The sequence below is a fragment of the Triticum urartu genome, chromosome 4A (genome assembly GCF_056163025.1).
Source record: "Triticum urartu cultivar PI428250 chromosome 4A, HENAU_Tu73, whole genome shotgun sequence".
NCBI lineage: Eukaryota > Viridiplantae > Streptophyta > Magnoliopsida > Poales > Poaceae > Triticum > Triticum urartu.
Window position 1 is genome coordinate 168,833,167 of NC_141876.1, and position 23,587 is coordinate 168,856,753.

Below are 23,587 nucleotides of genomic sequence, written 5' to 3' on the forward strand. Positions count from 1 at the left end.
TCTTTTTTAATTGCTCAACAATGAGGTTGTGTGAGGTAATGATGGATGAGGGAAGGTTTTATCTATAAATGTGGAGAGAGATGGGGATATATTTTTTGCAAAATTACCGTAATTTGCTTTCTATCCATCAGATATAGATTGCTCGGTCTATATTGCAAGATAAAAGATACACCATTATTACAACTTGGTTTTTTTATAAAAATAGAGATAACAACGTAAGGCATGCCAAAGAGCAGAGTGGTACGTACTGCAGGGGCCACACAAAGAGCATCATCACAGGCTCCCAGACATGTAGGAGTAGGCAGCAAGCCTCTCGACGGGCCTGCGGCGGACCGCCTTCCCTCCCCCACGGCACCGTAACTTGATCCGGGCCAGGTGCTCGACTGGGATCCACATGAAGCTAAGCCTCGCCGGCGCGTCCTCCTCCTCGCGGTGGAGCTCTAGCAGTATCTCCCTCGACTGCTGGACCCATTTGGGGTGGTAGGTCACCCGGTACCATGCCGAGGCCTTCATTTCGTACACCCGGTTCCTCTCGTCGTCGTCTAAGACAATGGCCTCGGCCTGGCCCAGCGCCCTGACGCTCTCGAAGATGGCCCAGAACTCCTTGCGCAGGGCGGAGTAGGCGTTTTCTTCAGCCTCTCCTTTATGCCCCCCTGCTTCCTGCTGTTGTACTTGGGGAGCGACTATATGTGCCCCGTCACGAGCTCCGCCTCCGTGGGCACGCCGTACTGCTTGAGCAGCGCGTCCAGCTGCGCCTCATACGAGCACTTGCACTGCCACGCACTCGACATGAAATCCGCCGCGCCGGGGACCTCCATGTCCGTGTCGTAAGGCAGGTCGTTCAGCGTGCAGGTTTCTTCTGGGACCAGATCGCTGCTGGAGGCTTCTTGGATCGACCGATAGAGCCTTCCGAGGATCTTCTCTGATTTGTAGGAAATGGCATCATCCTTTCCCATGATGTCGGGTTACAGTTTTGGTCGAAGGGCCGGCGGCGTCGACACGTTATTGCCCGTCTTCGATGCTAGTTCTGCCAACTGAATGCACTTCTCGTCCATTGCTCCATACTCGCTCATATCGGCATGAACAACATGAGCATTGCTTATCGGATCCAGTTTCTCATTTGCCATGTTCTTCAAAAAGAAATCAACGATATCCTGTTGTTACAGCAAAGAGACCTTATTAGTAGTAAAACTGTATTGCAAAAAAGTAATATATATCACAACTCAAGGACGAAGCTAGTTGATGATGAACTGAAAAGTGTGTATGCCTCATATATGATGAGTAATGATCAGGAATTCTTGAATTCAATTTTTGTTGGAACCAGGGTAACCTTACATCAAATGAAACAAAAGGGGTATCGATCTACAACAGCTGGTAAGTCAAGTCTATGATTAGTTGTACTCTACAGCTACTGTTCTCCAAGCATCAAATCAAATTGTATTGAACTCCAGCTGTGCACATTAGGCTTCCTGACTATTACCTTCAGAATTTGTCACGCCATTAGAACCTACCGTATACACACAAAAACACCAAGGATGCAGGTTTTACTTGTTCTGAATCATTTGGTTCACTTGACCAAAAACTAATTTAACTGAAGCAAAGGAAATGGGATAGAAATGAAGTACAAAGTGACCCAGTGCTACTTGTTGGTGTTACCACTAGCATTCCTACAAAACAACAAGTAACTCTGACTAATAATAGCACTGTGGACTTGGATTGTCAAATAAAAATGTAGAACATATATCACTTGGGCAAATGGCATGGATGCAGTTTCTGCAGATTTCATGTATTCTGTGCAAAGCACATTAACTACAGAAACTACTCCCTCCATTCCTAAATATTTGTCTTTCTAAAAATTTTAACAAGTGACTACATACGAAGCAAAATGAGTGAATCTACACTCTAAAATATGTCTATATACATCCGTATGTAGTAGTCTATTTGAAATCTCTAAAAAGACAAATATTTAGGAATGGAGGGAGCATACGGGGTATTGCATGATTCATATTAAGATAAGAGAATGATTAAAAAGCATTCTAAAATTTTCATACAATGGTCCATTGTAAGTACTGTACAAGAGATAGTCGGTCGACAAAAGCTGATATATACGAAGTGATGGTAGCTTACTCGGTGGTCCCTAAACAAATTTAGTTAAAGCTATTGTGTATTGTCATCTGTTAATCAAATTGCGGACAATATAACCAAATAGAGGTGGCTCAAATTGCAGGTAATATAATCCAGTGGTCCAAGAAGTGAAGTTTAGGGTTCCCATACCAATTAACACATGGAATTAGTAGGAGGAAACAGAATCCCTGTAAGTTTAGGGTTTCTCATACCAATTAACAGGCACGAAATTAGTAGGAGGAAACAGAATCCCTGATCCAGGGTCAAAACTATGATATAGTTTCCATGACTGCTTATGTTCAAGTTCCTTATTTAGCTATGGAAAGGATTGTTTCGGTAAGAGCACTAACATGTCAAGCAGAAATTATTAGTGGGAGGACATCGAAACACTGAACAAATATTCAACAGAACATATTCATACACTGAACTTTCAGGGAACAAATGCCTAAATGCCAAGAATAGTTGAACTTACAGATTGGGTTACTTGGCGCGACAGCAGTTTTGCTTCGGCCGGGGAGTAGCCCATAGGGTTCCAGCTTTTTTTGCCCGGTGGGATAAGTTTTTCATCCCATGTCACAAAGTATAGATCCCCATCAAGATCACTCCGAGATGCCTCATTGGCATGTGGCCTCTCACCATTCTTGGGAAAGACCAAGCAATCAACAAGGTGATGCAAAGCAGGTACATCAATGGCTTCAAGGATCCGGACGTCCCTTGGGTGAAGGCATGGATTCTTTGCCATTACAACAGTACCTACGATGGTCTCTGCATTGCTGTTTGCTGAGGAAAATCTTGGTCCATGCTTCACCAGAGAATTATTGAGTACTGGAGATGAGGCCCGAATAAAGCACTGTCCTTGCTCAAGGATCCCAAGTTCATCAAGGCAACCCATCAACCACCTTGCCTTGGGGACAAAAATCCTTGATTTTTCCAACAAACCCAGTAGTTGTGTGGACCTTATAGCCAACAACAATGCTTTCAGGTGCGGCTCAGTTCCAGGTAAAATGCCAGCACTCAACATCAGTGTTGTGGTGTTTCCTTCATCAGCACAAGAGGTGGATACAACGTCAAAAGCAACATCAGTATCTGTCAAAATATTGTTGAGATTAGACAGCATGTCTTTCTGCATTTGCCAAAAGATAGCATCCGGGACATTCAAGGAGGACAGTAATGTAATGATCTGACGGTTTAATGGATGGTTTGAAAAATAAAGAGAGGGTGAGCAAGAAACACTTGAGTGACATCCGTCAACATAGTGAGCGAGAGAATCCAAAGCCAAATAAAACCCCACAAATTAAATTGACCAACACATGGGACATACATGGACTAGTGACGATGGCTAGGAAAAGGGACATGAGGGAATTAAGAGAACTCACTTCACCGTTCTTTGTATTTTTATACAAGGACAACTTTCTTTCTACTAACATATTAGCCTCTACTACCCCAAGTGTTATTGTTGAAATTTTGAAGGGGTATGAAGACGCGTTCCCCAAGGAGGTACCGATAGGGTTGCCACCATAAAGAGGCATTGAAAACCAAATTGATTTGGTCCCAGGAGCCCCTTTGCCAAACCTTTCACCATATCACACAAACCTGGAGGAAATCAAGGAGATTCAACAACATATTGAAGACCTACTGCCGGTGTCAAAACTGGTGTATCTCGGGTAGGGGGTCCTAAGTCGTGGACCTTGGATCAATAGGGAACAAGGGACAAGTGACACGATGTTTACCCAGGTTCGAGCCCTCTCTAAGAGGTAAAACCCTACGTCATGCTTGATTATATTGCTTATGTATATGAGGATTACATAGTTGATCTACCACGAGATCGAATGAACTAAACCCTAGGCTAGTAGGATGATGGTTATTGTTCTAGCCTCTACGGACTAAAACCCTCTGATTTATATAGGCACCAGGGGTAGTAGGGTTACATATGTCGGTTGCAACAAGAGGATAAACATGCTGAATCTTCTATCTTGACTTGGAGTACACACCAAGGCACAAAAAGTCTCTTGTCCAGATACGACGCTGCCCAATAGTCCAACCTTCTAGCAATTGTAATGCGCCCGACTGTCTGTCCCATGAGAGACGATAGGTCGGCAGCCCGAGGAGTAGTACGTGAATTTGATAGGATGACACTTGCCATCCTAAGGATATGTCTTGCCTCGTTCCTATGTAAATGATGAGGACATCCATAGTCTTTCGCCATCATATTTCACTAACAATGTTGCCGCACACGACAGGCGTAATGAAAACAAAATTGACCAATTAGAAGAGAATGTGCAAAACTAGTAGAACAAAAGGTGAATTCACTCTTAGTTGAATCTGACATTTGTGGTGATGAGAATTTTATACTGCCTAAGTGATGAGAACTGGAGTTGCATGCACAACCATGTTAGAGATGCACACATCATCCTCCCTTCCTTGAAAACAAAGTCATCCTCGACTTTTGTGTACCTGAAACTCATCACAGGGTAAAACAAAGATAGGTGCAACATGTATATTCACTTTTAAAGGCGTTAACTCATGAGGAGCAGGCAAAAGTGTAACACCACAATAAATATCATGATAAATCCTCTCATGTGGTGGCATAACCGATTCTAGTATGGCACTCACAGAGTTTATATAAGAATAGTATGGATGCAAACGAACTATTTGGGCAGACTGTATACCCGGATCACAAGTTGGGACACTCAACAAAAAAAATTCAGAATTGATAGCAAGCATAATGTGCGTAGGACGATCCGTTGATTTAGCTTTCTCATCATTTATTATTTCATTGGGGGTCATGGGAAGGAAGTTAATGGTTTTTCTTTCAAACTCGAGAGTATAGAGGTTTATTCTACCATGATGAGTAACACTATTATCATATTGCCAAGGTCGTCCTAATAATAGAGAACAAGCTTGCATAGGTATGACATCACAGTCAATGTAATCATGATATGAACCAAGTGTAAAATGTATTCTAACACGATGTGTTACCTTCAACCTACCACAATCGTTGAACCATTGGATGTAATATGGATGGGGTGTCAAGTAGTGGTGAGGCAAAGTTTCTCGGCCATCTCTATGCTCACCAAATTATTGCGGCTTCCACCATCAATGATCACGGGAATAGAATGCCCTTTGACAATAAACTTAGTTTGAAACAGATTATGGTGTTGAGGCATCTCAGCATGCCCCCACCTGGACACTAAGTACTCGCATGGTTACAAGGCCCGGGTACTGATCTGCCATCTCAGCATTAATATGTATCTCCTCGGTGTCATGCTCCTTAGTGTCACTTGCATTATTAGTGGCACAAGCATAACATGTGTCTCTTCATCCAAATCACTAGCAGAGGAGTACTCACCATCTTCCCGCAAAATAAATGTACATTTATTTGGACAATCCTTCATCAAGTGCCCGCCACCTTTGCATATATGACACTTCATGTCCCTTGTGCGTCCAAACAAAGTGGTGGGTGATGAAGCTATGTACCTAGGGTAGGGTCATGGACCTGTCCAAACTGACCTACCCAAGGACATCTCCAGAAGAAATCATCTTTCAATCGACTTGGAGGTGTTCCACTCGACAGACTCGAAGATACTCGACCAAGAAGCAACCACTCGACCAAGACCAAGCCACTCGACAGTCAGGAGACCTAAAGGCACTCCGCATACTAACGGTCGGTTATTAAGTAGCTTTTATGGTCATCATAGCACTTTATTACTAGCGTTATCAGTAACGCCCTGCCTTAATGTACATTGAACCCTTTGTAACGTGGGCTGGCTGGGGTCCTGGCGCACTCTATATAAGCCACCCCCTCCTCCGAGACAAGGGTTCGCACCCCTGTAATTCATACACGCATAATCCAGTCTACCGCCTCCGGGCTCCGAGACGTAGGGCTATTACTTCCTCCGAGAAGGGCCTGAACTCGTAAACCTTGCGTGCTTACAACTTCTCCATAGCTAAGATCTTGCATCTCCATACTTACCCCCCTACACTACTGTCAGACTTAGAACCACGACAGTTGGCGCCCACCTTGGGGCAGGTGATTTAGCGTTTTGTTGGAGGAGTTGCGATCTTTTCCGAGCCGAATCATCATGGTTTTCGGCGGAGTTTTGGTGGAGGGCCGTGAGATCCGTCTCGGCGCGCTCATGTTCATCGCCGACGACTCCGCTTGGCTTCAGGAGGCTCCGCTCGACGTGGACGCACTCCCTGTCCGCGGGGCAACGCACTTTAGCGCATGCGTCCGCGGCGTTCTCCTGCGGCAACCGTCGACCCCCTACCGGTCGGCTCCTGTGTTGTCCTCCCTCCCTGTTTCCCACCGGCGCAAGCGCTCCGGTCGGTCGAGACTTCAGCGGTGGGTGAGACACGCGGTGGCACGCCAGTCGGCCACCCCTCAAGTCGCGGCGATCGAGCCCGACGAATCCCTCTACGGCCTGTTCGACTGGCTCCGCAGTGACCGCATCCGAGTGCGACAGCAGCGATCTGGCGGTGGAGGTTTTGATGGTCGATGGACCGCCCAGTCCTCCCGGTTTTCCCCGCACCGACGTAGGCGCGGGTGGAGGCAACCCGTCGCGTCCCCATGAGGAATATCTTCCCAAGCCTCTCACATCGCTGCAGAGAGAAGAACTTTGCCGCCGGAACATGGATGCACTGCACACTCCTATCGTTGGAGAAACCCCCGAGGCTCGTGCCTTGGAGGACGTGCGCCTGGCAAACTTGGCCGAGCGCACTCGACTGGAGAACCTCCAGCGAGCACTCGACGAGCGTGCACGACAATGGGTTCCCGAATCCAGTCGACGTCAGCTCATCCCTCCCCCGCAGGTATATCGAACTCCGATTCAGAATTTAGCTGCTGCAGCCCGTATAGCAGAGTCGATTCAGCCTTCCCAGTCGGAGGCTGGCAGAGGTTTGCTGCAGATCAGAGTGTTACTCCGGGCAGCAGGAGACCAGAATTCCGCTGTTTCTCAGTCGCAGAATAGGATTCACAGTAGATCCGTTGCCGCGGACACAGTCCAGTCGGCTCATAGCCCAAGATCGCCCCCGAGGCGTGAGGGACGTGGGGACCGGCGTAATCAGTATGGGAACCGTGAGCAATATGATCACCGATTCGATCATGATGATCGACGTCGAGTGCCCACCCCTTCCCCGAGGAGCGGGTCGTATGCGCCTCGACAACAGGATGACAGGCGCCCTCGTAGTGTTGGGCGAAGGATTCCAGTCGACTCCAGGGAGCCAGGCTTTCATGCGAGATCCATTCTCGTTCAAGGTTTGGTCGACAGAAACAGAGCTCACCGGGAAGGTCACGACAGAGATGCTCCTGCCAGCAGCAGAGCACATGTTTCGGGGCCAGAGTGCTTTAGTAGAGCCATCAGGGCCGCTGTGATTCCTCCCAACTTCAGGTTGGCGACTGGAGTCAGCAAGTTCACTAGCGAGTCCAAGCCCGATACTTGGCTTGAAGACTACCAAGTGGCCATCCAGATTGGCGGCGGCAATGATGAAGTGGCCATGAAGCACCTGCCTCTCATGTTGGAGGGCTCGGCCAGAGCATGGCTGAACCAGTTAGCACCCAGCAGCATTTACACTTGGGAAGATCTCGCCCGAGTGTTTGTCACCACATTTGAAGGAACATGCAAGCGGCCGGCAGGGCTGACGGAACTGCGGTCTTGCATGCAGAAGCCGAATGAAACCTTGAGGGATTACATCCAGAGATGGATCACGTTGCATCACACGGTAGAGAATGTGCCTGACCACCAAGCAGTCTGTGCCTTCAAAGAAGGCGTCAAGTACAGAGAACTGAATCTGAAATTCGGTCGGACCGGAGATATGTCTCTGAACCGGATGATGGAGATTGCCACCAAGTACGGTAATGGTGAAGATGAGGATCGACTCAGGAGTGGCAAGCTCAAATCAGTCGCCCAAGAAACCAGAGGAAATACCAATTGGAAACAGAAGCGGAAAGCCGAGCCAGCTGCTCCTGGGGAAGCCTTAGCCGTAACCCAAGGAAAGTTTAAAGGGAAACCTAAAGGACCTTGGAACCCCAAGAAAGTTAAAGACTAGGACGGAAATGATGTGTTGGATTTGCCATGTCTCGTCCACACCAAGAAAGATGAAGAGGGTAATTTCATTTGCCCGAAACATACCACTCGACAGTGTCGACTCTTGATCCAGTAGTTCCAGGGCAAGCAGCCCAAAGATAAGGAAAAGGAGTCGGACAAAGTTGAGGACAAGGAAGATAGTGACGACGGATACCCACAGGTCAATTCCATTCTGATGATTTTTGCTGATGTTGAAAGCAAAAGTCGACTGAAAGTTATCAACCGAGAGGTGAATATGGTCGCTCCGGCGACACCCAGTTATCTGAAGTGGTCTCAGACTGCCATAACATTCGACCGGTCCGATCACCCAACGCACATCGCCACCCCTGGGAGGCAAGCTTTGGTGGTCGACCCAGTTGTTGAAGGCACTCGACTGACCAAAGTCTTGATGGATGGTGGCAGTGGTTTGAACATATTATATACCGAGACGTTGAAAGGGATGGGCATTCCGATGTCCAGACTCAGTGCCAGCAATATGAGTTTCCATGGAGTCATTCCTGGGAAGAAGGCTGAATCACTCGGCCAGATTGCTCTTGATGTGGTTTTCGGTGATTTCAAGAATTACCGCAAAGAAAAGTTGACATTTGAAGTTGTAGACTTCCAGAGTGCCTACCACGCTATTTTGGGCAGGCCAGCTTATGCACGCTTCATGGCCCGACCATCTTATGTGTATCTCAAATTGAAGATGCCTGGCCCCAAAGGTGTGATCACTATTACGGGCAATCGGAAGAAAGCGGAAGAATGTTTTCAGAAAGGTTCGAAGATCGCCGATGCTCAGATGGCAGTGGTGGAGTTGCAGGAATACCAGAAGACTGCAGACCCGAGTGATTTGTTGCGAGCCAAGAAGCCCGCTACAGAATCAACTTTCCAGTCGACTGGTGATACGAAGACAGCTCACATCCACCCGACCGACCCCAGCGCTGCTCCAACTCATATCTCGACAACACTCGACTCCAAATAGGAAGAAGCGCTCATCCAGTTCCTCTGTGAGAACTGGGACATTTTCGCATGGAAGCCTTCTGACATGCCGGGTGTTCCCAGGGAGCTGGCTGAGCACCGTCTAAGAGTCGACTCAAAAGTAAAACCTATCAAGGAACATCTCCGACGGTCCGCCGTCCAGAAGAGAAAGGCCATTGGCGAGGAGGTGGCTCGGCTCTTAGCAGCGGAGTTCATCCGAGAAATCTACCACTCCGAGTGGCTCGCCAACGTTGTTATGGTCCCCAAGAAGGACAAGTCACTTCGCATGTGCATTGACTTTAAACATATCAATCGGGCTTGCCCGAAAGATCATTTTCCTCTCCCCCGCATCGATTAGATAGTCGACTCGACTACAGGATGTGAGCGACTGTCTTTTTTAGACGCCTATTCCGGGTACCATCAGATCCGTCTGTATGGACCTGACGAGATCAAAACAGCCTTCATCACTCCATTCGGGTGCTTCTGTTATGTTACCATGCCGTTCGGCCTCAAGAATGCCGGAGCCACATTCATGAGGATGATTCATAAGTGTTTGCTCACTCAAATCAGTCGGAATGTGGAGGCGTACATGGATGATATGGTGGTCAAGTCATGGAAGGGTTCCGACCTGCTGACTGACCTTGCTGAAACCTTTGCCAACCTCAGGAGGTATGATATCAAGCTTAATCCATCAAAGTGCACATTCGGAGTTCCTGGCGGAAAATTACTCGGTTTTCTCGTTTCCGAACGGGGAATCGACGCCAATCCAGAAAAAGTCGGTACTATACTCCGAATGAAAAGTCCTGTGCGAGTGCACGACGTCCATAAGCTTACTGGTTGCTTGGCCGCCCTAAGTCGATTCATATCTCATCTCGGTGAAAAGGCATTGCCTCTTTGCCGATTGATGAAGAAGTCCGACAAGTTCGAGTGGACTCCTGAAGCTGATGCAGCGTTTGCAGAGCTCAAAGCTCTGCTCTCCACCCAGCCGATGCTTGCTGCCCCAATCAGCAAGGAGCCTTTGCTGCTTTACATTGCAGCCACAGGACAAGTCGTCAGTACGGTACTTACGGTCGAGCGGGAAGAAGAAGGAAAAACCTTCAAAGTTCAGTGCCCAGTATATTATATTTCTGAAGTCTTGACCCCATCGAAGCAAAGATATCCTCATTATCAGAAGCTTGCATATGGGATTTATATGACCACAAAGAAAGTTGCTCACTACTTCTCTAATCATTCCATTACAGTCGTCAGCGATGCTCCATTGTCAGAGATCCTACATAACAGGGATGCAACCGGTCGAGTGGCAAAATGGGCGATTGAACTCCTTCCTCTAGATATCAAGTTTGAGGCAAAGAAAGCTATCAAGTCCCAGGCAATCACAGATTTCATCGCTGAGTGGATTGAACAGCAACTGCCGACTCAGGTTCTCTCAGAGCATTGGACCATGTTCTTCGACGGTTCCAAGATGCTGAATGGTTCCGGTGCCGGAGTGGTGTTGGTCTCCCCCAGAGGAGATAAACTCAGATATGTTCTTCAAATCCACTTTGATTCCTCCAATAACGAGGCAGAATATGAAGCACTTTTATATGGGTTGCGCATGGCCATTTCACTCGGCGTCCGTCGCCTCATGGTCTATGGCGACTCAGATTTGGTGGTTAATCAGGTGATGAAGGAATGGGACGTCAGAAGTCCAGCCATGACTGGTTATTGCAATGCAGTGAGAAAGCTGGAGAAGAATTCGAGGGGTTAGAGCTTCATCACATACCCCGACTGAAAAATCAAGCAGCTGATGATCTGGCAAAAATAGGCTCCAAAAGAGAAGCCATTCCCAGCAATGTGTTTTTGGAACACATCCACACACCATCAGCTCACGAGGATCCCTTCACTGAAGAGGCCCCGCAGCCAAAAAGTGCCACGAATCCGACTGAAGTTGAAATTCCAGCTGTGGTCGACCTGATCATGGAAGTCTTGGTCATCACTCCCATCTGGACAGTACCGTACATCGCGTACATCCTAAGGAAAGAAATCCCAGAGGACGAAGAAGAGGCTCGACAGATCGTCTGTCGATCCAAGGCCTTTACAGTCATAAAGGGACAGTTATATAGAGAAAGCGCGACTGGAGTCAGCCAGAAGTGTATTACACCAGAAAAAGGTCAGATGATCCTTGATGATATCCACTCGGGGACCTGTGGTCATCATGCGTCCTCTCGGACCATTGTGGCTAAAGTATACCGAGCAGGATTCTACTGGCCAAGAGCCAATGAAATGGCAAAGGAGATAGTCGACAAATGTGAAGGATGTCAGTATTACTCCAATATGTCGCACAAGCCCGCGTCAGCCCTGAAAACCATTCCACTCGTCTGGCCCTTCGCTGTTTGGGGGCTGGACATGGTTGGACCATTGAGAACGGGCAGGAGCTGCTTCACTCATGTACTAGTAGCAGTCGACAAGTTCACCAAACGGATTGAAGCCAAGCCTACCAAGAATCTTGATGCTTGCACTGCTATCAGTTCAATCAGAGAGTTGATATTCAGATATGGAGTTCCCACAGCATCATCACTGACAATGGGTCAAACTTCGATTCCGACAAATTCAGGGCCTTTTGCGCCTCTCAGGGCACTCGGGTCGACTATGCTTCAGTCGCTCACCCCTCGTCGAATGGGCAAGCAGAAAGGGCAAACGGCCTAATTCTCAAAGGACTGAAACCCCGATTGATGCGCGATCTCAAGAACGCAGTAGGTGCATGGGTCGACAAGCTTCCATCAGTCCTTTGGGGATTGAGGACAACCCCGAACCGATCGACCGGAAGAACCCCATTCTTTCTGGTCTACGGAGCCGAGGCAGTCTTGCCGAGTGATCTGCTTCACAACGCTCCCCGAGTCGAGCTCTACTCTGAAGATGAAGCAGAACAAGCCCGGCAGGACGCAGTCGACCTCCTAGAAGAAGAAAGAGAAATGGCCATGATCCGATCGACCATCTATCAGCAAGACTTGCGTCGATTCCATGCCAGAAACGTGAAGAGTCGAGCCTTCCAAGAAGGAGACTTAGTCCTCCGAGTGGATCAGCAGAAACCACACAAACTCGCTCCTACTTGGGAAGGCCCCTTCATAGTCACCAGAGTCCTCCACAATGGAGCATACCACCTCTACCATGTCGATCACCAGATTGATGAGCCGCGAGCCTGGAATGCGGAGCTCCTCCGCCCCTTTTATACTTAAATTCTCACTCGGATGAGATGTAATAAGAAAAAACTCCTGTAGTTTATTCATCAAAGACAAGAGTGTTATAATTTTCCCAGTGATTATTATTGTTTTTGTTTGCGTGAGAAATCCCCCAGTGGGTGGCTTAGCTGCGAATCCGCTTCGCCTAAGTTTGTAAAAATAATTTCCTGCCGAGTGGCGAGCCAGCCTCCCACTCAGGGGCTTAGCTGCGAATCCGTTTCGCCTAAGTATTTAAAAAATCCTACCGAGTGGCGAGCCAGCCTCCCACTCAGGGGCTTAGCTGCGAATCCGTTTCGCCTAAGTATTTAAAAAATCCAACCGGGTGGAGAGCAATCCTCCCACTCGGGGGCTTAGTTGCAGTCCAGTACTCGCCTAAGTTCTCTCACTTGGAGACTTAGCTGCAGTCCGGCACTCGCCTAAGTTTGAAAAAATCCTACCGAGTGGAGAGCAATCCTCCCACTCGGGGGCTTAGCTGCAGTCCAGTACTCGCCTAAGTTCTCTCACTTGGAGACTTAGCTGCAGTCCAGCACTCGCCTAAGTTTGAAAAAATCCTACCGAGTGGAGACCAATCCTCCCACTCGGGGGCTTAGCTGCAGTCCAGTACTCGCCTAAGTTCTCCCACTTGGAGACTTAGCTGCAGTCCGGCACTCGCCTAAGTATTTAAAAAATCCTACCGAGTGGAGAGCAATCCTCCCACTCGGGGGCTTAGCTGCAGTCCAGTACTCGCCTAAGTTCTCTCACTTGGAGACTTAGCTGCAGTCCGGCACTCGCCTAAGTTTGAAAAAATCCTACCGAGTGGAGAGCAATCCTCCCACTCGGGGGCTTAGCTGTAGTACAGTACTCGCCTAAGTTCTCTCACTTGGAGACTTAGCTGCAGTCTGGCACTCGCCTAAGTTTGAAAAAATCCTACCGAGTGGAGAGCAATCCTCCCACTCGGGGGCTTAGCTGCAGTCCAGTACTCGCCTAAGTTCTCCCACTTGGAGACTTAGCTACAGTCCGGCACTCGCCTAAGTATTTAAAAAATCCTACCGAGTGGAGAGCAATCCTCCCACTCGGGGGCTTAGCTGCAGCCCAGTACTCGCCTAAGTTCTCTCACTTGGAGACTTAGCTGCAGTCCGACACTCGCCTAAGTTTGAAAAAATCCTATCGAGTGGAGAGCAATCCTCCCACTCGGGGGCTTAGCTGCAGTCCAGTACTCGCCTAAGTTCTCTCACTTGGAGACTTAGCTACAGTCTGGCACTCGCCTAAGTTTGAAAAAAATCCTACCGAGTGGAGAGCAATCCTCCCACTCGGGGGCTTAGCTGCAGTCCAGTACTCGCCTAAGTATCTGAAAATCCTACCGAGTGGTGAGCCAGCCTCCCACTTGGAGGCTTAGCTGCAGTCCAGTACTCGCCTAAGTACGAAACACATCTGAATCCTCAAGGACGATGAGGCACAGGTCGACTAACACCTTCTCCTTGGGAGCTTCACCACAAATACAACGTGCGCTCCATCCTGCTCTGCAGCAACGAGGTGCAGGTCGACTGCCACCTTCTCCTTGGGAGCTTCGCCACAAATACATTGTGCGCTCCATCCTGCTCTACAGTAACGAGGTGCAGGTCGACTGCCACCTACTCCTTGAGAGCTTCGCCACAAATACAATGTGCGCTCCGTCCCGCTCTGCAGTAACAACGTGCAGGTCGACTACCACCTTCTCCTTCGGAGCTGCGCCACAAATACAAAAGTTGTCTTGAATGAAGAACAATTCCCACTCGACGGGGGATTCATGAAGATATTTAACGATAAACCAAGATCAGATAAAACCTAAAGGTTCCGGACCACAGATCGAAGTGCTCGGGCTTTCAGCCCGAAAGAGTTTAACGGTTACAAAAACCACTCGGCATCCCGAGGCAAATTTAAGGTGAGGCATAAAAGTTTGTTCACTCCGCGGGAGGAGGACTAGCAGGCTCGACGAACTCGTCTAGGTCGACGCCGTCGGCGATGTGAGTGGCTGCAGCGATGAAAGTCTCCATAAAAGATCGGAAGTCATGCTTCTGGGTGTTGGCGACCTTGATTGCTGCTAGATTATCTTGACGCACCTCCTTGCAATGGACGCGAACCAGAGACATGGCCACATCAGCTCCACACCGGGTAGAAGATTTCTTCCACTCCTGCACTCAATCAGGGATTTCGTTAAGTCGAGTCATCAGGGACTCGAGATCATTCTGGGGCGTGGTCTCTGGCCAAAGTGCCGGGTCGATCCACGACATGGCGACCTTCAGTCAAGCCAAGTAGTCCACGACACTGTCGATGCGGGATTCCAGTCGGAGCAGATTCATGGTAGTTTCATCTTTTATGGGAGAATTGATTGGGTCCAAACCTGGCTCAATCCGCCCAGTCTCCTCCTCGAAGTTCTGGCAAAACTCTGCATTAACGATCCAAGGATAAGTCAATTTTCATACACTGAGTCGACACAAAAAAATCAGTCGGAACAAAATGTGCACCTTCAAGCTTGATGAACAACTTCTTGGCAAGGCTCCTCAGATAGCTCTCCAGATCGTCCCTCCTGCGAGCAATGCTTTCCATCTTCTCGCCCAGGATGAGATTCTCCTTCTTCCAGTGCAAGCACTCTTTGTTGGTGTCATTCAGAGCAGATTTTAGCTTGGTATTCTCTTCTTCCAACTGGCCGACCGAAGCCGGTTTCTGTTCAGCTAGAGCGGTTCTGTCATTAGCCTCCTTTCGAGCAGCATCCAAATCCTGATCCTTCTTCGCCAGAGCTTCTCTTAGTTTTTCTACAAAGAAATGATGCCTGATTTAGAAAGAGCAGAAGGGTACTCAATCCTAAGACAGATCAGTCGACAAATTCGTCTTACCAGTGGCGTCGTCCTTGACCCTTTGCAGCTCTGTCTTGGCCAGCTCCAAGTCAAGGTTCAGTTGGATCTGCTGTTTCTCCAAGTCAGCAAAGCGAGCTCCAAGATCACAAGATTTCTGAAATCAAAGGGGAGAAGTTATTTTTACAGCGAAAAACAACAAAGTCAATAAGTACTAAGGCTACGGTTGACTGCCCGCAGTCCACCATAGCCTCGGGGACTACACCCAGTGGGTGCACTTTGCGTGCCCCCACCGGTTCTGATCCCACTCGACCGGCCCGCCGAAGTCGAGTGCAGGGAGTAAAAAAAAAGAGAGAAAGAACTCAGACCACAGTCGACTGCCAGCAGTCGACCGCGGTCTCGGGGACTACACCCAGTGGGTGCACTTGGTGTGCCCCCACTGGTTATGACCCCACTTGACCAGACCGAGTGGAAGAGACAAACTATCAATTCGGTTTACACTCGACAAAATACAAAGACTACAGTCGACTGCCCACAGTCCACCGTAGTCTCGGGGACTACACCCAGTGGGTGCACTCAGCGTGCCCCCACTAATTCAAAGTTCAATCAACGCACCCAGTGGGTGTACTAATGCAAAGATTTTCGGAAAGAGTCTTCAGATATCATATCCTAACAGAACAAGCGGCGACCAACTAACCTGAATGTTGCTTTGGAGAGCCGAGCTGGCATCGTAGGCAGCCTGACTGGCGTCCCGAACCATCTTCATCTTCTCCATCATGACGCCCGCCTGTCGTATAGCTTCCCTGGCAGCATTCACTTCATCTTCTGGGGCATGATGGGTCGCAAAAACTGAAGGTGGGTCGATAGGGGCCTGAGCAGTCGACGAAGAAGGCAAGGCACTCGACAGTGGTACGGCGAAGGTAACAGAACCCCGATTGGCGTCTCCAGTGTCCTGAATGACTGGTTCCGCCCTCGGCGTCGACTGTAGCGCCTCGCTTGCAGGAGCTTGCCTATTCTTCCTCGTCAAAGACCTCTCGGGCTCTTCATCATCATCGGGGAGGTCAATAATGTTGGGAGCTGTGCAAAGTTCAATTGCCAAAATCACATCACCCAATGATGCACATTGTAGTTGAATCGACCGAACAAAGACAATATGGCAGAAATCATACCCAGATTAGAAGTGACCGCATCCTCCATCACCTCATCATCGTCCCTGTAAGCTGAGGTCCCGGAAGTGGCAGCGCTGACAGTTCCAAAGTTCGTCCAGTTAAAACAAGAAAAACAAACAGCGCGGAGCGTCGAGTGAATACAAAGAGAGACACTCATGCGGAAGCGACGGGGATATCAATCTTAATCTTCGGCAACGCCTTCCGAGTCTTCGGCTCTGCAACTTTGGGGTGCTTTGGCGCCTTCTCGGTCGGGGTTGGTGAAGAGATCCGAGGACGCTTCGAAGACTGACCAGCCTGAGAAGTTGCCTTTTCACGGGCGCTCGGTCGTTCTTGGTCAAGCTTGGATCGCCTCTCCCTGCGAGGGGGCGACTCGACTTCTTCTCCATCGCTTGAGTCGTCGCTTCCTCCATCCCCTTCACCGTCGGAAGTCCACTCGCCACTATCGCCGCCGCTCGCCTCGCCTTCCAGAGCTTGCTCTTGCTTTCCGTTGGGCATTGAATACATTTCAATAATGGCCTGAAAGAAAGCAGGGAGAACAAAGTCAGTCAACGCAGTATAGGCAGCTGCGCGAGTGAATTCAGATTACAAGCAGAACTCAGAATCAGACCTTCTCTGGTGCATGAGACTGGTCGAATGGGGGAACTCTCCTGGCTCCCCTGGGGTTATCCTTGTTTCCGGTAATGCCCGACAGCCACTTCTCGAGTGTGTCGTCATCGACCTCCTCCAGGTGAATCCGAGTGGAGTCTTCAAGACCCGAATACATCCACATCGGATGGTCTCGGGATTGAAGAGGCTGGATGCGCCGCTGAAGGAAGACCTCCAAGAGATCCATACCGGTGACCCCGTCACGGATAAGCTGGACCACTCGCTCAACCAGCACCCTCACCCACGCTTTCTCCTCCAGGAGCACCTTCAAAGGGGATGGTTTCCTCACTCGGTCCATGGTAAAGGGAGGGAGGCTAGTCGATTGCCCTGGCGTCGACTGGTCTTTACAGTAAAACCAGGTCGACTGCCATCCGCGAACTGAGTCGGGAAGAATCATGGCCGGAAAGGAACTTTTCCCTCTCATCTGGATACCAAGACCCCCACACATCTGAATCACTTGAGTCCTCTCGTCACTCGGATTAGCCTTTTTCACTGTCTGGGAGCGACAAGTGAAAATGTGCTTGAAAAGACCCTAGTGAGGCCGACAACCCAGGAAATTCTCACACAAAGAAATGAAAGCGGCGAGATAAATGATTGTGTTGGGAGTGAAATGGTGGAGTTGTGCCCCAAAGAAGTTCAGAAATCCTCGAAAGAAAGGGTGAGGAGGCAAGGAAAATCCACGGTCGACGTGGGTGACAAGAAGAACGCGCTCACCCTCCTGAGGTTGCGGCTCGGATTCCTTCCCCGGAAGCCGCGCCGAGTCATAGGGGATCAACCCTCCTTCGGCTAGGTCGTCGAGGTCTTCTTGGGTGAGCTTCGAGTGGATCCAGTCGCCCTGGATCCAGCCCTTCGGTAGGCCGGTTCGCGAGGAGGATCCGCCCCGACTGGTCGCCTTCCCCTTCGACCTCGCCGTCGCCTTCTTTGCCCGCTCCAGAGCCGCCGTCTTCTCCTTCCCCATCGTTGCCAGCGAGACGCGTATGGAACGGTGGCGCGGGGGCGAGAGCGAGCGTAGCGGAGGAACGTGCAGAGGAGAAGAGATAATGGGGACGCACTGTTCGGGAGACCCCGGTCCAATGCCTTATATGAGGCCGCTTCCGAGTGGCTGACTGGTAGGCCCGGGCGGTTCTGTCAAATCCCGTAACAATCGCGCGTGCGATACGTGGCGAAAAAAGTGGCGGGGGGATCGAGGCGGCTCCGCTCTATCCCATCCGATTACTGCGGCCTCCCCCGTCCCGCGCGCTTCCCAAAATTCGGATCCCATGAAATCTGCGGGCAGCGGAACAACTTGTCAGACCAAAGATCTCCTCCACACCGTCACTCGGAGCCTTTCAAGTAAAGAAACTCACTCGACAAAAACCTAAGAATGGATCAAGGCGACTGGAAAGGAAGTCGCTGCCATCGCTCAGGTTCATTAATCCGAAACAAGAAATGCTCACGGCATGAAAAATGAGTCGGAGAAGTGCTCAATCCCTTTCCCACTCAAACCTCGATCCATTCGGGGGCTAATGATGAAGCTATGTACCTAGGGTAGGATCATGACCTGTCCAAACTGACCTACCCAAGGACATCTCCAGAAGAAATCATCTTTCAATCGACTTGGAGGTGTTCCACTCGATAGACTCGAAGATACTCGACGAAGAAGCAACCACTCGACCAAGACCAAGCCACTCGACAGTCATGATACCTAAAGGCACTCCGCGTGCTAACAGTTGGTTATTAAGTAGCTTTTATGGTCATCATAGCACTTTATTACTAGCGTTATCAGTAACGCCCTGCCTTAATGTACATTGAACCCTTTGTAACGTGGGCTGGCTGGGGTCCTGGCGCACTCTATATAAGCCACCCCCTCCTCCGAGACAAGGGTTCGCACCCCTGTAATTCATACACGCATAATCCAGTCGACCGCCTCCGGGCTCCGAGACGTAGGGCTATTACTTCCTCTAAGAAGGGCCTGAACTCGTAAACCATGCGTGCTTACAACTTCTCCATAGCTAAGATCTTGCCTCTCCATACTTACCCTCCTACACTACTGTCAGACTTAGAACCACGACAGTGGGTGCTAGATAAATTGTTTCCGAAGCCTCGGACGATTGTGGAGCTGATTTTGAACTTGATGGGTGTGCACCATTCTTCAAGATAGGTGATGTTGACTCAATAGTGGATGGAACAGTAGGAGAGGTTGTCCATGATGAGCGATGACCTGTAGAAATGTCACCTCGTCCCTTGTGTGTCGTCCCTGTACTTCCCTTTCTGCTTTACAAGCAAAATGAAACAAACAGGTAATAGGATTGTACTCCTTATAGTCCAATATATCCTGAATACTATGATTCAAACCACCTAAAAATCTAGCCATCATAGCATCTTTGGTTTCAACTAATCCGCATCGCATGAAGCCTATTTGCAATTCTTGGTAATAATAATCCTGTACAGAACTACTACCTTATTTTACACGTTGCAATTCATTTAGTTTGTCATGAGCATAATATCAAGGAACATAACATTGTCGCATAGCTTGTTTTAAAGCATCCCAAGTAGTAGGTATATTATTTGCATTAACATGGAAATATTCACTCCACCAAATAGAAGCAAAGTTCATAAACTCACTAGTGGCTGCACTAACTCTTTGGTTCTCAGGAATATCATGACATGCAATTTTTTGTTCAACTGAAAGTTCCCAATCAAGATAAACATCTGGATTATATTTACCATTGAAAGCAGGCATATTAAATTTAAGTTTAGCATTGGAGTGGTCGTAATCTCAAACGTCATACCTGGGTGGACCTTGTGCCATACCTTGGCAGTTGAAATAGAGTTGTTGATGAGCACGGTCATTGTGGCGGTCGACTGCTTGGTCGACCTCGGTGTCACCGAAATAATCCTCGTAGTTGTCCCCATAGTCCTCGTTGACATGGGGAGGAATGCGTTGGTGCTGGTTTATGGTGGCGGCATCAGTGACAGTAGCTGGATGTTGTGGATGGCCCACATGCACACGTCAAGCTCGCGAAATGGTGGCGACACCCGCGGAGTTGCGATGATCAACGTTGTTGTTGACGCAGGGTGCAGTCTGCAACCCATCCAGATGTGACAACATGTCCTATAGATGTGTGTTGGCAACACCCTGTGCATCCTCGATGGCCTCGAGCCCCTCTTCGGCCACAATCTGAGCACCCTCAAGTTGGGCGAGACGCTTGCTGGTGACTTTCACATCCGTGGTGAGGCCCTCAAGTGTGGGTTGATCCGGTGCCATTGTTAGCGAAAGAGAAAAAATACAGTGTATAATCCATATCAACTAGTAGGACGTGGTGGAGAAAAATCGCTCACACTCAAGCTTAGTATCAAATTTTGGGTGGGACTGGGGCCCGATCTTTCGATGACAGAGAGATATAACTACGATTTTGGGTGGGACTTGACCCTCACGATCCGGCTACCAACCGTACAGGGAGAACCGTACATGACTGATATTCATGGCAATCGATGAACCAACTCCATGGCATTATCGACCGAGCCAACGACACGATCAACCTATCAACAAAGGATTTTTCCTACAAGCAAATCGAAGAATGTGCAAGAAAATACTCCCTCCGCCCGGAAATACTTGTCATCAAAATGGATTAAGGGGATGTATCTAGACGTATTTTAGTTCTAGATACATCTCTTTCTATCCATTTTGATGACAAGTATTTTCGGATGGAGGGAGCAATAGCCAACCAATTTTAAAATTGCGAATATACTAGATGGAATAAATCTCACAAGATGGGGTTCTGGTAGGATGTCTTACGGTCGCACTAGCCGCTATGAGCGAATACAAATAAAAGTAGTTAAAGCTAAACTTCTGTAAACAAAGACAAGCCTGAAACCTAATTTAGGCTAGCTATTTATTAAAATAGGCAGCAGCCTTGTGTGATATTTTACGGATCACAGTACCATATGGTGTCCAAATACTGCACGGCTCGACTAGATGTTTTCTTTGGTTGAAAGATGTGTTGGCCCTATGTCAACTGCGCACCAAAAAGTACATGGACCCATCACGGTTACTTGTCTTGGTCCATGTAGCCAGAACCCAAATAGTTTGGTTCCTGCGTTGTTGTCTCCTTGCATCGCAGCATGTACGGCTAGCTCCTCCATCCCGATGCGTTCCTGTATGTCTCATGTAAAGTTCAACATGGTGTCTCTCTAATTAATTCTTCTGACATTTCATTCCTAAATACAAGTAATTCCAAACATGAGTGTAACATCATATTTTTGTCAGTCAGATTATACGTACGAAGAAACAATAGTACCTGGCTATTTATTTGTCACGCACACGCTTTAGTCATAGGTCCAAATATAGGAGTTGCATGCATAGACATGTTATAGATGCACACATTACTAAGTCTTTGCATGTTTGTATGATCATATTTGAAGAAAAGACAAGCATGGCACATGGAGATGAAAAGTTGCACCAAGGAGCCACCAGCCGGTATTATAGGTCATAAATAAACCGGTACTAATGCATAGCCGTTCGAACCGGGACTAATGGTACCATTAGTGCCCGTTCATTTACAAACCAGGACTAACGTGTCTCACGTAAAGTAGTTTTTCTACTAGTGTGATATAAGAAATTACATTGCATCCATGGATTAAAATAAGCCCATCGAGGGTAACCAATCATACATGAGGACGAATTCCAGCCTAACCGTGAAATGAAGTTATGTGCCCCCATTTGCCAAGGTAAGCAATCCAAGTCTGTCTTTCCCTTTCATCTCAGAACACAAACATTGATTTTTCAATATATAAGTGAAGAACAGTCCCAAATTTCTCTTTTCTTCTGCTTCTTGCACATACGTTCTTTTCTTTGGATGGATCTTTCTTTATCTAGTTTACCTTTTGTTTCTATCTTTCTTTCTTTCTTTGTGACAAACTATCAAAAAGGGACTTGGAACTGAACACACACTTTGGGGAAATCAGAAAAAATGACAGTGGATGAGCTCAAACAACAAGAGCATGCAGTTGAAACTTTGGCAGCTAACACACACATACTTACCTGATTTGCTAGGTGGAAAACACAGTTGGAATCGGATCTAACAAGAATGGATGGAAAGGACACGGTGTGAGCTTTACAAAATGCACAAAAACACCCAAAACGGACTCCGCGTGAGAAAGATACACACGATTGTTGAAAGATACTCCGCGTGAGAAGGCACCCATGAGATTCCCGGAGGCCTAAGAGCCGCAGGAAGTGGGACTTGGTCGCAGATCGATGGATCGATGTTTCCTTGAAGAAAAGCTCACTGATTGCTCTGAGGCGGCGGGGCATCTGGGACCAACAGGTAGACGACGATGATCTCATCAGAAGAATGCAGAATTTCGTCAGTGCCTCCTGCTCGATCGCCATCTCCTGCCGCTCCCTAGCTTCACAGATTCTTGCGCCACTCCTGAACGTTGTCTTGTTGTGATGAATTTCCCCTAGCTTCACAGATTCTTCCCCTAGCTTCATAGATTCTTGCGCTCATCCTTCTGATGAGATCATCGTTGTCTATCTGTTGGTCCCAGACGCCCCGCCGCCTCGGAGCAATCAGTGAGCTTTTCTTGAAGGAAACATCGCCCCATCCATCTGCGACCAAGTCCCACTTCCTGCAGCTCTTAGGCCTCCGGGAATCTCGGGGGTGCGTTCTGCCATGCCTGCAACCATCGTCCTCATCGTCCGCTTTAGGCCTTCGGGAATCTCGTGGGTGCCTTCTGCCATGCCTGCGTCCATCGTCCTCATCGTCAGCTTTCTGTATTAGTCGGGCCACTTGGATCTTCCTCCCTGCCTTTGTTGATCCTTTCTGTCCATCTCATGAAAGAGTAACCTTGTGTTTCCAGGAATCATGACGACGGCCTGGATGGACGTCAGACCGTACATGCAATGGAAATGAGTTCAGTTCACGCATACTGCTCTAGTGGGTCAGTTGGTTTTGGATTGCGACGAGGAAGGTTTAATGCAAAACCCAGCAGCTGATTTTTCTTTGCACGTATGGTTGAAAGTGTTATATTTATTGCAGGCTCTCTCATAACCTGTGGAAAATCTACAAAGAAAATAGAGGGTGGGCTCAAAGTTTACGCTGAGAAAACTAAAAATATTGCACCAAAGGATCGCTTCAGACCGTACATGCAAAGAATCCATCTGCTCGATTTCCTAGAATGATAAAAATCAATGAGGTGTGATTCAATGAGGAGAGATTTGTAGTTGATCAACAATCAGGAACGTGAAATTACTGATTGTCACTGAAATTACTAATCAGTTGATTTATCAGGACGAACGATACTCAAACCGTACGTGCAAATATGCAATGGAAATCATCCGCTGGATTTCCTAGAATTACAAAAATCAATGAGGATCGCTTCAGACCGTACATGCAATGGAAATGAGTTCAGTTCATGAAGACTGCTCTAGTGAGTCAGTTGGTTTTGGATTGCGACGAGGAAGGTTTAATGCAAAACCCAGCAGATGGTTTTTCTTTGCACGTACAGTTTAAAGTGCTATATTTATTGCAGACTCTCTCATAACCCGTGGCAAATTTACAAAGAAAATGGAGGGTGGGCTCAAAGTTTACGCTGAG

At 48.3% G+C, this 23,587-nt stretch overlaps 1 pseudogene; it reads right to left on the minus strand.

Moving 5' to 3' along the window:
- Window positions 1-273: 273 nt before the first annotated feature.
- Window positions 274-20,253, minus strand: LOC125530608 (putative RNA-dependent RNA polymerase SHL2; annotated as a pseudogene).
- Window positions 20,254-23,587: the final 3,334 nt, after the last annotated feature.